Below are 13,807 nucleotides of genomic sequence, written 5' to 3' on the forward strand. Positions count from 1 at the left end.
GATAACTAGTCATTAAAGACCAATCAATATACTTTCTTTTGTATCAAAAATGAGAAATTGGTGGCAGAACAACTCATGCTGTATCTAAGTAATAGCCAGATGCTCCATAGCATTCAATTTGGTTTTAGAAAGCATTACTCAACAGAGACAGTTGTTTGACACCTTGTGGAGAACATCAAATCCAAATTTGATTCAGGTGTTGATGGGCAAGTTTTTTTTACCTCAGTAAAACCTTTGATAAGGTCAACCACCAGATTCTGTTAAAACATCACTCATTTTTACTTCTCTGATGAATTGTAAAAATGGATAGAGTTGTACACATCAAGGTTACAGTGTGTTAGGGTTCATCAAACCAAATCTACAACCTGTGTACACCCTATTGGAGTGCCACAAGAGTCCATCCGAGGTCCACTGTTGTTTAGCCTGTGCATTATCAATCTGGTAAGTTGCTGTCCAGCAACAGTAACCTGTCATGCTATTATACATGTTTATACAAAAAACAAACATCAAGCTGCACAGCAGCTAACATCAGTCATGACCAATGTTAAGTACATGATTGCAAAGCTCACACCTACAACTAAATGTGTCTAAAACTGTCTGTTTGTAGTTCTTACAGCTTCAACTCTTCTGGGAAGGCTGTCCACAAAGTTGAGGAGTGTGTTTCTAGAAATTTTGGACCATTCTTCCAAAAGCGCCTTAGTGAGGTCACACACTGATGTTGGTCGAGAAGGTCTGGCTCTCAGTCTCCGCTCTAATTCATCCCAAAGGTGTTGGAGCGTGGAATTGTCCAAAAGGTTTTGGTATCCTGAAGCAGAGTTCCTTTTACTGGAACTGAGGGGCCAAGCCCAAGTCCTAGAAAACAGGCCCACACCATAATTCCTCCTCCACCAGATTTCACACTCTGCACAATACAGTCCCAAATGTACTGTTTGTGGAGGTGAACAGGGGTCCCATTTTCTATGATCTTTTCATTATCCATTACAGGGCTTCTATTATATTTTCTATATTCTTTTTATCAAGCATTTAATGGATTCCATATATGCATGTATATTGCATTGCAAAAATATGCTTGATTCCTGCCTTCAGTAGCAGATAATATGTGCTGAGGTCACCAGTAGGCCTGTTTTTGACTTTTGGTCTCTGTTTTCTTTCTGTACTGAAGTGTTTATGGAACCACAACACCTGCAATGCAGATTAGACAAAAAAACACCAGGATAATAACCTATTTTGTATGTTATTAGTTTCCCTTACTAAATAATAAAAAAAAGCTTTTTTACCTTGAGGACAAAGAGAGCGGACAGCCACAAAGCATAACAGGTCGTGTTTTTCATCCTCTCCCCTTTTGCAAAAGGTTTTAAAATTCACGCAGACTCTTGTGTGTCTTTTCGGACGAGACAGCAACAATTTGGAAGTACGGACGGGGTGGTTAAGGACAGTTTTCCGGAGTAATTTGGCCTGGATGAAGGGTTTCTGACGAGTGGACTGACGACACGGATGCACCCCACAAAGGTAAGCAGAAACCTGTTAATCAAATTCTGTATTGGGCGTAGCCAAATCAAGTGTCTGATGTCCACAAAGTGAGTAACTCAGAAAAGTGTAGAATTGTGCATTCTGGAAAAGTACAGTTTTTGAAAAAACTAAAGTCAAAGTGCACAAAAGAAAAGTGAAGTTGAATTTTACAAAATAGAAGAAAGAAATTAGTGATTAATTGTCCTTGAGGTAGTGGCTCCAACAGTTCTCTGACGGGAGGCTGATTTACTAGGTTCGAAGCCTGGGGAGTTGAGGACCGCTGAATTTCAAAATTGAGTAGGCTCAAGAAACTATAGAATAAAATTAAGAGACCAAAAATCGCGAGATACTGTAATAGGTGAGCGAAAAAACAAATTGGCCAGTCTCAAGAACCTACAGAAAAAGTTGAGGGACCAAACGCGCAAGAAAATCAAAGGATTGAGCGCTTTAGATTAACCATGGTGTTTTAGATAAACACGTTTAGGCTAGTAGAGGTTCTGCAGTGTTGAACGTTCTGCTATGTGGTGTTGGTGTGAATGAAGTGCCCGGCTGCATATGTGAGTGTGGAAGCCAAGTCTGTGCTCTGAAGCAGCAGCTCTGCTGGAAATCGGATGGTGTCAACACAAGGCAGGGTCTGTTAAAGTAGGAGCACAGACCTCTGGATTAGGATATGATATTAAAAAACACATAAATATTATAGTTTAATATCTTATACTCTATTAGCATTAGGATATAGTGTTGATAAACACATAAATACTACAGTTGAATAATGGATCCTATACTAAATTGGCATTTTAAGCTTCTCATGATATGTATATAGAGTAGATAATATTGAGGGAGAATCTGACAGGGAAACTTATGATGATGATGATGGTTGGGGCTGGGATGGGCGTGAGGGTGCAGTTTTTAGACGGAGTAAAAATGGTGGTCTCGGCTGGCGGTGTGGGGGCAAAGTGCAGAACATATGATGAGGTGGACTATTACTGGTCTTTAGAAATTCCATCTGGACTTAGATAAAGCATCACTGAGGGTCATATAATGCTTGTGACCCTCAATGCTTCAGGATTGATTTTAAGATACTTTTAACAGTTTTTAAATGTCTAAACGGTCTTGCGCCTTCTTATTTATCAGATCTTTTAGTAAAGTATGAACCCTTGCGGACCCTGAGATCCTCTGGCACTGGTCTATTAACCTTTCAACCGGTAAAAACCAAAACCTACGGAGAAGCATCTTTTGCGGACTATGGCCCCCGTTTATGGCACAGTCTGCCAGAGGACCCTAGAGCCTTCAGAGAGCATTAATACTTTTAAGAAAAGGCTCAAGACCAATTTTTTAACCTGGCTTTTAGCTAATGTTTTACTACTTTTATTTATGTATTTAGTTATTCATTTATATATTTTTTTAATTTACTTACTTATCCATTTTATCTTGTTTTATGAACTTAAACTAGGTTTTTAACACACAATTTTAATTCACCTCATTTCAATGTTTTATTGTTTGTTGTTACCAATATGTTTACTTTTTTAATTCTCATTTTTATTTTATTTTCCGGTGCTTCCTCAGTTGGGACCTTTCCCTCTGGGTCGGCTGCTGTTCAGCCGCTGCAGCTCTGGGTGGGGACCTGCATCACCGCTTAGCTGTGGTGGAGCGGTCCCCGCCTGTGATGCTGCATCTTGTAGGTTATGCAGCTGTTGACAGAGAGCGAGGTTCCAATTATCAGCGTTTCCAACATCTTGTTTTCGTGCTCAGGCTATTTCTCTTTGACTTTCCCCATCAGTTAGGGGGTGGGAGGTGTGAAAGGAGTGGGGGGCTGTGTGTGGGTACGGGGAGGGGGCCCTATTTTTGAAATATTTGTGCTTGTTTATTTCAATCTTCATGCTTGTTTTTATATTTTGTTTTGTTTTAATGTAAAGCACTTTGTGTTGTGCCTTCATATAAAAAGTGCTATATAAATAAAGATTGATTGATTGATTGATTGATTGATTGATTGGTTGATTGATTGATTGATTGATTGATTGATTGATTGATTGATTGATTGATTGATTGATTGATTGATTGATTGATTGATTGATTGATTGATTGATTGATTGATTGATTGATTGATTGATTGATTGATTGATTGATTGATTGGTTGGTTGATTGATTGATTGATTGATTGATTGATTGATTGATTGATTGATTGATTGATTGATTGATTGATAACATGAAAGTAGAGTAAAAATAAAAATTTAAATAAAATGACCTGGAAGACAGACAGAGAGGCAATTCTGCTGGGAAAGGAGGAGCAGCCAATGTCTTTTTTATCCTCCACTGTTTAATGAAACTGTCCTCTTTATAGCCTGTCGTTGTTGAAGAATTATAAATTAAAATAGGAATGTTTTGAACTATTATTTTGTAAGGGAGCAGAGGGTTGAGGTTTTGCACAGAGAGGTAGGGGCAGCTGCGCGTTCCCGCATAAGTCTGCTGGTGGAGCGGGCGCACGGACGGAGTCTGGGTGTGTGTGTGTGCGTGTGTGTGTGTGTGAGTGTGACAAAGAGACAGAAAAAGGTGGGGGGAGGACATTTAAATTAATACTAGTTAGAGAGATTCATTTCAGTGAAATGGTTTATTTTGTGTAGGGGTGAAGAAACCTAAGTGTGTGTTGTGTATTTTGTACTTTAGTGTAGAAGTTTTTATTGTGTTAAAAGTTAAGGACTGTTGTCCTTTGCTTTGTCTGTGTTTTAACAAACCATTTGTGGTTCGCTGTGTGAATTGTGTTTTGTTTCATTGGAGTTGTGTTGGTGACATGGCTAAGGAAGATAATGAGAAGCGGGGCTCTGGGGACAGCATGAGGTCAGAGGTTATGGGGGAACCAGCGTATGCAGAGGCAAATGAAATGCAGCAAGGAGGGTCTGCAGACGTCTGACAGGACAGAGCGGTGAAGAAAGGCAACGTCTTCCCTCTGGGGCTGTCAGAAAAAAACAGGAAAATTAGATTAATTTAGGACGGGGAGCTGTGTGACAAAGCAGGTTCGTCTGGGAACTGCTTATCGAACAGGATGATGGACGTACAGCACACACATACATACTCCATTAAAAAAAAAAAATAAAAAAAAAAGGAATATGATTGTGAGGATTGGACAGACAATGCTTACATTCATTCTATCCACTGACGGTGCTTTCGAAAATCACAATCAGTTCTATGTTTTGGACACACATACTAGAGATTCGGCCTCTCCTTACAGCTGCAGGTCTGCAGCCTTGAGTTCCCCAGGGAAAAGAAGTCAGAACGGTTTGTTTTGACTCTCCTTTCAAACCCCCACAGGTGGTACTTTTCTTTGTTGGTTTGATTTCAGCATTTGTGAGTTCATACATTTTATGGTGTTTTTGTGAAATGCCTTTTCAGGGTTGTGGTGAGTTGGGCAAGGTGTGATTATGTCTGTTGTGATTTCGTGTTTGTTGCTTTTTTGTTTGTTCGCCTGGTTTCGTTTTTGTCTGTTTGGTTGTTGTTTGTTGGTACACTCTTCGTCCACCTCCTTTCCTCCACCATTGAAGGCCGGGTCCCAATGGGGACGATGACCTTGTTGGTGGAGGGGGGTGAGGGGGACTGTTTTTGTGATGTTTGGTCCATTTGTTGCTTTGTGTGTGTATGTTGTCATTGTGGGGTGGGGTTTCTTCTTTTAGGATTGCATTTTTGACATCTGTCTGAAGCTCAAGAGAGGCCTTCACCACCAAACGGGAGGTTTTTACGGAAGCATACTCCTCTAAAAACGTTGAGTTCCACAGACGAGTTCTCAGCTCAATTGTTGTACCATCAACACCCAGCAGAGTGCATTTTAGATGCCCCCAGTGGATTCCACTGTCCATTGACAAAACATTGTTGTTTTTTATTCCTGCCTTCAGTAGCAGATAATATGTGCAGAGGTCACCAGTAGGCCTGTTTTTGACTTTTGGTCTCTGTTTTCTTTTCTGTACTGGAGCAATCCAGACTAGACAAAAACACACCAGTCTAATGACGTATTTTGTATGTTTTTATCTTCCCTTACTGAATAATAAAAAAAGCCTTTTTGCCTTGACGACAGAGAGAGTGGACAGCCTCAAATCACAACAGGTCGTGTTTTTCCACCTCTCCCCTTTTGCAAAAGGTTTTAAAATTCATGCAGACTCTTGTGTGTCTTTTCGTTTCCAAAACTGCACATTTCATTTTTGGATGTCATGAACCATCCGAATCTGTGAAGGCCAGATGAGACAGCAACACATTCTTCTGGCAACTTCTAATCCCAGACTCGTCCATCAGATTGCCAGATGGAAAAGCGTTACCACTCTCTGGAGTGATGAATCACTAGAGTTTCAGTAATCCAGAGTCCAGTGATCATCGTGCTAGTAATCACTAGAGTCCAGTGGCACCGTGCTTTACACCACTGCATCCAACACATTGCACTTGGTGATGTGTGGCTTGGATGCAGCTGCTTGGCCATTGAAACCCATTCCATGAAGCTCTGTGTGTACTGTACTTGGGCTAAACTGAAGTCCACATGAAGTTAGGAGCTCTGTAGCAATTGACTGTGCAGAAAGCCGGCACCAAAGAAACTACTTCTCTCCAAAAAGTATGGTGAACGGACTGCTGAGGACAGGGGCAAAGTCATATTCTCCAATGAAGCCTCTTTCCAATTGTTTGGGAAAAAGGGAAAGGGCTTTTCCGGAGAAGAAAAGGTGAGCAATACCATCCACCCTGTGTCATGCAAACAGTAAAGCATCCCGCACCAGCCTACCGCCTCTCACCATGAGCAACTCCAGAATAGTAGAGTCCAACCTTTTTTGAGGGATTGAGTTTCACAGTCCCAGGATGTGTGTGAAGGTGAGCCCAAATATATCTAGCTGGTACCTCTTAACCTTCCTCACAAGCTCAGGCTCCTTCTCTTCCAGATGGGTAACATAAGTCCCAAAAGCAGAGTTCTATAGCCGAGGGTTGGGCCGCAGAGGCTCCCCCCTTTGACTGCCACCCAAACATCTTTGCATCACCTCCTTATGAGTTCTCCCGCAGGTGGTAGACCCACAGGGAAACGATCCCACATTGTCATATTTGGCTGGACCCCTCTGGTGGCCTGTGGGAAGACTCCCGACCCCCAAATGCTTGCCTGCAAGCCCCAACCCCAGGCCTGGCTCCAGAGTAGAGCAATCCGGGAAATGTAACTGGATCTTTACTCTCATCAAAGGATTCTGAACCTCAAAAGATTTCAAATGTCTTTCTTGAACAAATGAGTCAAGCAAACACGATTGCCACACTAGACGGACAGACCCACTAGACAGTGCGCTGAAGCTTTTTTCTTCAATGATTTGTGATCTTCACTGGTGTCCATGGATTACATGAAATCCTTCCACCTTTATCCACCTTTGTCATGGTAGGGAGAACACGTCAATGTAAGGGTGGGGTCATCTAAGATAGCACAAGGGTTAAAGACTGTATGAGCAACTCCGAACCTTCCAGCACCATACAGAGCATATGGAGCTGGTCCAACGTTCCACAACCAGGATGGAAACCACAGTGTTGTTCCTGGATCTGATCTGTTGTTCCTGGATCTGGATCTTCAACTATCAGACTAATTCTACTCTCTCAATACCCTTGCATAGACTTTCCCATGGAGGCTTAGGAGAGTGATCCCCCAGTAGTAAAGACTCACCCTCTGGTCCCCCCTCTCAAAGAGGGGAACCTTTACAGCTGTGCTGTATTGGGTTGACCCTCTTGTTAGGGTTTCCCATTGCAAACAGGTCCTAGGTGACAAGCCGGACTAAGAGCGATTCAGAAAATCTTGATGGAAATTCTTACATTTAAGTCACCTTTATCTTTTCTTTTTTGCTGCTTTACTTTAGACTTCACAACACACTGTTAGATTTTTCATGGCTACCTTGTCCCTCCAATCCATCCTCACTTCTACTCACCTGGAAGTGTTTGTCTATCCTCCTCAACCCATGGTACCAGACCCTCTACTGATTGAAGAACACGAGAGACTTCCACTTCACAACACACTGTTGGACCAGCTCCATATCCTCTGTATGGTGCTGGAAGGTTCTGAGTTGCTCATCCAGTCTTTGATGATTTGGAGAAGGCATTTAACTGTGTCTCTGTTGGTGTCTTATTGAAGGGTCTCTGTGAGTATGGCGGTCCAGGGAGCCTGACTGAGAGTTGGCTGGTCTATGTATGCTGCTAGCTGAACTCTAAAACCAACTCTGTTGACCATTGACCTCGAGAAGAGGCACCTTTAGTACCAGATACAAACGAAAACTCGTCGTTGGGATTTTTAACCTGTAAAATATGTGTTCATAGGGTTCTATAGTGTCATCATTACACTATAGGACCCTATGAACAATTAACTTACACCCCTGGGGTAATGGTTAGCACTCTGGACTCTGAATCCAATAGTCTGAGTTAAATCTATAAAAACTGTGGAAATGCTCTTTCTTCATTGTTAGATGGAAGTAAACAATGCAGAATCTCAAACTTATGAATATAAAATAACTTTAGCTTCTGGCATCTACCAACGAAATTCTTTTTTATTCATTCATTCATTCATTTTCTATTCCGTTTTTCCCTTTCGGGGTCATGGGGCTGCCTGAGCCTATCCCGGCCACTTGTGGGCGAAGATTCTTTTTTACGTTATTGAAATAATCGCACTGTTATTATACAAACAATGCCACATTATTTTTTACATATAATCATTATTTTATTCATGAATCTTTTGTGTTGGTCAGCATATATTCCATTTGGTTAGAATTTATTTTATTGAAACCTGTAAAAATGTTAGTGTATATAGGGTTCTATGGTGTAATGGTTAGCACTCTGGACTTTGAATCCAGTATTCTGAGTTCAAATCTCAGTTGAACCTTGAAACTGTCCTTGTGCATCATTGTTACATGGATCTAAACAATCTAGTTCCTCAATTTAATGAATTTAAACATAATATTCAATATTGTTTAAGTAATAAATCTTTTTCTTGAATTTGTGCGCTTTCATTCCAACAGAATCTCTACGCTTCATTACATGGATCTAAACAATTCAGCAACTCGAACTAAGCAATTTAAAATAACAGACATCTTCATACATAACTTCTATGCCCTTTAATGTTAGTGTAGAAAATATCTGATCATAATGCTAGCACTTTAATCCACATTAGGATAACTAGCATGGTTAGATTAATCAGCACCTTAAGCAATGTGCTTTTTTCAGTCAGTTAATGATGCTGATTGCAATGCTAGCAATTTTCGCCACATACAGCTCAGTTAGCCTTACAGAAAGAGAAGAGGGAGTTATATGCGCGTAGTGGCTGCTCAGCAAGTGGGGTTAGGTCAAAGATGGGTGGTGAGAGAAGAACCGGGCAGCAAGGGCGGTAGTGGTGCATAGAGGCGGGCAGCTAGGGTGGATGGCGTGCAGAGGCGGGCAGTGAGGGTGAAAGTGGGTAGAGGTGGGGGGCGAGGCCGGGTAGCTCCTGCAGGCCATACAACGCTGCTCGTCGCTTTAATTGTTAGGTTTCATTTGAACATGTTAACAATAAATGGCGTGTAATTGTATCGCGATTTTCTACCATCCTCGAAGGTACTTTACAGTCACAGTACCATTCACACACACATTTACACGCTGGTGGTGGCTCCGCTGCCTAACACTTGCGCCAACTATCCACCAGAGGTAAGGTAAGATGCTCGTAGCTCTAATACAAACAAACGAAACAATCCGGCAACAAATGCAACGGAGACACAGACTATAAAACAGGAGTGATTACACAATTACAGGGAAGACAGGTGATTACATTGAGGGAGAATTACACTGGGAAGGAGGAGTCAAGACATTTGAAATGAGAGGACAACGGGAAGTAACCCAATTAACCAAAATAAAAGCAGATAAACCACACTGGCCCCGATACCTCACACAACCAGGATGGATTTGTTGATCCTGGATCTGGATCTTCAACTATCAGACCAACTCTAATCTCTTACTGCCCTTGCATAAACTTTACCATGGAGGCTTTGCAGAGTGATTCCCCAGCAGTAAGGACTCACCCTCTGCTCCCCCCTCTCAAAGAGGGGAACCACCACTCCTATCTACCAGTCCAGTAGTACTTTTCCCCACTGCCATGCAATGCTGTGGAAACGTGTCAACCAAGACAGTCCCACAGCATTCAGAGACTTGAGGAATTCCAACTCCTGCTGCTTTGCCACAGAGGAGCTCGTCGACTACCTCAGTGACTTTGGCTTGGCTGATCTGGTCTTCTTCATTCAGTAGAGGGTCTGGTACGATGGGTTGGGGAGGATAGACAAACACTTCCAGGTGAGTAGAAGTGAGGATGAATTGGAGGGACTAGGTAGCCATGAAAAATCCAACAGTGTGTTGTGAAGTCTAAAGTAAAGCAGCAAAAAAGGAAAGATAAAGGTGACTTAGATGTAACAATTTCCATCAAGATTTTCTGAACCGCTCTTAGTCCGGCTTGTCACCTAGGACCTGTTTGCAATGGGAAACCCTAACAAGAGGGTTAACCCAATACAGCACAGCTTCCAGGATCACTAAGCTAGGATGAAACGGGCCCCCAGTGTCCTAGGAAAGGTTATGTCAAACTGGGGCCCTGTGATGAACAGCTTCCTTCTGATGCTATACCTGTAGTTGCACCGCGTAGAATGCAAAAAAAGGACAGTTAGACTGTCCAATCAAAGAAATCTAGTTCATATCCCCTGCAAGAAGGTTTTGACCAGTCCCAAGGAAACTAATCTCAAACTTGCTGCACTCAATGTCAGATCTTTATGCAACAAATCATTTTTAATCAATAATCTTATCTCTTCTTTTAATCTTGATTTTATGTTATTAACTGAAACATGGCTTGAAAAAAACACAGGAAACATAGTTCTACTCGAATCGACTCCCCCCAACTACAAACATGAATCAGAAATACGAGAAAATAAAAAGGGTGGAGGCGTTTCTGCACTGTTTAGAGATAATATTGCAACCCGCAGACTATCATTTGGTGTGTTTTCATCATTTGAGTATGTGTCCTTTAAGATTGAGTTAAAACAAACTCCTCCCTTACTCTGCATAGTCATGTACAAACCTCCTCAGCACAGCCAAAGTTTCATTGATGATTTCACTGAAATGCTCTCAGTTGTGTGCACAGACTTTGATGGTCTAGTCATTACAGGTGAATTTATGGTTCATGTTGAAAATGTCAATGACAAAAATGCAAAAGAGCTCAATGCTGTCCTTGAAACCTTTGATCTAATTCAGCATGTGAGTTGCCCCACCCACAGCAGAGGGCACACTCTGGACCTGCTCATCACAAAGGGGGTTAATATTTACAATGTCAGTGTGGTTGATGTCGCCCTCTCTGATCATTTCTGTGTATTCTTTGACCTGTCTGTTGCTCCCAAACCACCGCCTGGCCCTGCAGTTGTCCAAAGGAGACAAATAAATGAGAGCGCTAGGGCACAGTTTGTAGAAATGAAATGCTGAATTCTGTTACTTCTTGAATGTTCTGGATGCCATTGCCCCTATGAAGGTTAAATTGAGAAAACATAGACAGAAAGCTCCCTGGAGGAACGATGATCTAGTCAGGGCACAGAAACAACAGTGCCGCAGAGCTGAGCGAAAGTGGCGCAAGTCAAAACTCCAGGTTCATTATGGAATGTATAAGGGGAGTTGTACGCTTACAACCAGATCTTATGCAGAACAAGGGAAAGGTACTTCTCTGAAATCATTGGAAGTTGCAGCAGCAACTCTCGTGTCCTCTTCAGAACAGTAAACAGATTAACTAACCCTCCAACCCAGCTACCAATAGAAATGGTTTGCACACCTAAATGTAATGAGTTTGCTGTGTTTTTTAATGACAAGGTTCAGGGCATTAAAAAAGCCATCAACTCCACAACACATATAACTATCCAACGGCCACCTACTCACTCTAAGCTGACTCACTTTGTACCTGTCACTGACCAAACTGTCCAAGAGACCATCACCCGTCTGAGCTCGTCTACATGCTGCCTTGATGTGTTACCGATTAGATTTCTAAAGTCTGTCAAGGAAAAGTCCTTGAAAAAGTTGTCTACCAACAGCTCACTGATTTTCTCTTATTAAACAATTCATTTGATGTTTTCCAGTCAGGTTTTAGAGCCTATCATAGCACAGCAAACTGCTCTTATCAAGGTAACCAACGACATCCGCCTGAACACTGATGATGGCAAAGTCTCTGTCTCAATCCTGCTAGACCTGAGCGCTGCCTTTGATACTGTCGATCATGGGATCCTTTTGCACAGACTCCAACACTGGGTTGGCATCTCTGGATCTGCCCTAAGTTGGCTCAAGTCTTATCTAGAAGACAGGAAATATTTTGTTGAAATTGGGAGTTGTGTCTCTGACTACATGGCCTTGACTTGTGGTGTGCCCCAGGGATCGATCCTGGGACCCCTTCTGTTCAACCTCTACATGCTGCCACTATGGCAGTTAATACGCAGTAATAACATATCTTATCACAACTATGCAGATGATACTCAGATCTATGTGTCACTGACAACAGGTGAATATGGGCCGGTGGATTCACTCAGCCACTGCCTCCAACAGATCAGTGCGTGGATGCAGAACAAATTTCTCCAGCTAAACTCAAACAAGACCGAAGTTATTATTTTTGGCCCACAGAAACAAAGAGAAAGTGTCAGCAGCTACCTTCATTCTCTGTCTCTTAAACCCTCAAATCAAGTCAGAAATATAGGGGTAATCATGGACTCTGACCTGAACTTTAACAGCCATATCAAGTCAGTAACATCAGCTGCATTTTACCATCTGAAAAACATTGCCAAAATCAAAAACGTAGTGTCAAAGCCAGACCTGGAGATACTTATTCATGCATTTGTCTCCTAAATGCATGAATAAAGACATACTCAAGTGATATTTGCATAATTAAATATAGTGCTCACTTGTGAGCCCCCACCCCAAGTGTTGGAGTTCACCCCGGTGGACAAGAGGGTCATGTCCCTCCGCCTTTGAGTGGGGGACATGTCTCTGACTTTGGTTTCGGCTTACGGCCCGAACAGCAGTTTGGAGTACCCAGCCTTCGTGGTGTCTCTCGAAGGGGTACTGGAAAGTGCCCCACCGGGGTTGTCCACCTGAGGGACTTCAATGCCCAATGACAGTGGCACCAGGAGGGCTGTGATTGGTAGGAATGGCCACCCTCATCTGAACCCAAGCGGTGTTTTTGGACTTTTGTGCTCGTCTTAGTTTGTCCATCACTACCTGGTGGTGAGTTGGATTCGCTGGCAGAGAAGGAGGCCGGAAAGACACACCCCCCCAAAGTCAGTGTTTGAGCTGGCGGTCCGAGCTCTGCTCCGAAACACAGTTATACCAGGAGACATGGTTCTCCTGAGTCCGGCAACTCGTTCAGCTAGAGCTGCGGGACGGATCACAGTCCGTAGCATCCCACACATAACAAAGAGCACATGTAACGAAGCATCCACCCTTCCCCTCAAACACAAAGCTTCAGTCAGGACCACAAATATTTGGACAGAGACACATTCTTTCTAATTTTGTTTCTGTACATTACCACAGTGAATTTTAATTAAAACAACTCAGATGCCATTGAAGTGCAGACTTTCAGCTTTTATTCCATGGGTTGAACAAAAAGATTGCATAAAAATCTGAAAACCTAAACATTTTTTAAACACAATCCCTTCATATCATGGGTTCGTAAGTATTGGACAATTGACTTCCATGATATTGCATGGGCAGGTGTGGGCAATTCCCTTGTTATGTCACTATGAGTGAAGCAGATAAAAGGCCTGGAGTTGATTAGAGGACTCGTGCTTGCATTTTGAAGATTTTGCTGTGAACAGTCCACTTCCTTTGTCTCTGCTGCTGCTCGGAGCTGTGGTTGCAAGGTCTCTGGTGCCTGTTGTGGCGGTAACCCCCGAACCCGTTGGTGGACACCGGAAAGAAGGGATACCATCACCTGAAGAAAGAGTCCTACCAGGCCTGGCTGGCTTGTGGGATTCCAGAGACAGTCGACAGTTACCGGCAGTCTAAGCGAGCTGCGGCCCGGATTGTTGTGGAGGCAAAAGCTCTGTACTGGAAGGAGTTTGGTGAAGCCATGGAGAACGACTATCCGTTGGCCTCGAAGAAATTCTGGCAAACCGTCCGGTGCCTCCGAAGGGGAAAGCAGTTCTGTACGGGTACCGTTTTCCGTGCAGGTGGGGAGATGTTGACTTCGACCAGAGACAATGTCGGGCAGTGGAAGGAACACTTCGAAGGATCTCCTCAATTCCACTGACACCTTCTTTTGAAGAAGCAGAGAATGAGG

The 13,807-nt window shown here is 42.7% G+C and overlaps 1 non-coding gene across 1 annotated transcript; it reads left to right on the forward strand.

Moving 5' to 3' along the window:
- Window positions 1–8,299: 8,299 nt before the first annotated feature.
- Window positions 8,300–8,371, forward strand: trnaq-uug. Its single transcript has one exon. It is a non-coding gene; the product is annotated as a tRNA-Gln (tRNA).
- The last annotated feature ends 5,436 nt before the right edge of the window (window positions 8,372–13,807 follow it).

Source organism: Oryzias latipes, chromosome 23, assembly GCF_002234675.1.
Source record: "Oryzias latipes chromosome 23, ASM223467v1".
Classification (NCBI taxonomy): Eukaryota; Metazoa; Chordata; class Actinopteri; order Beloniformes; family Adrianichthyidae; genus Oryzias; species Oryzias latipes.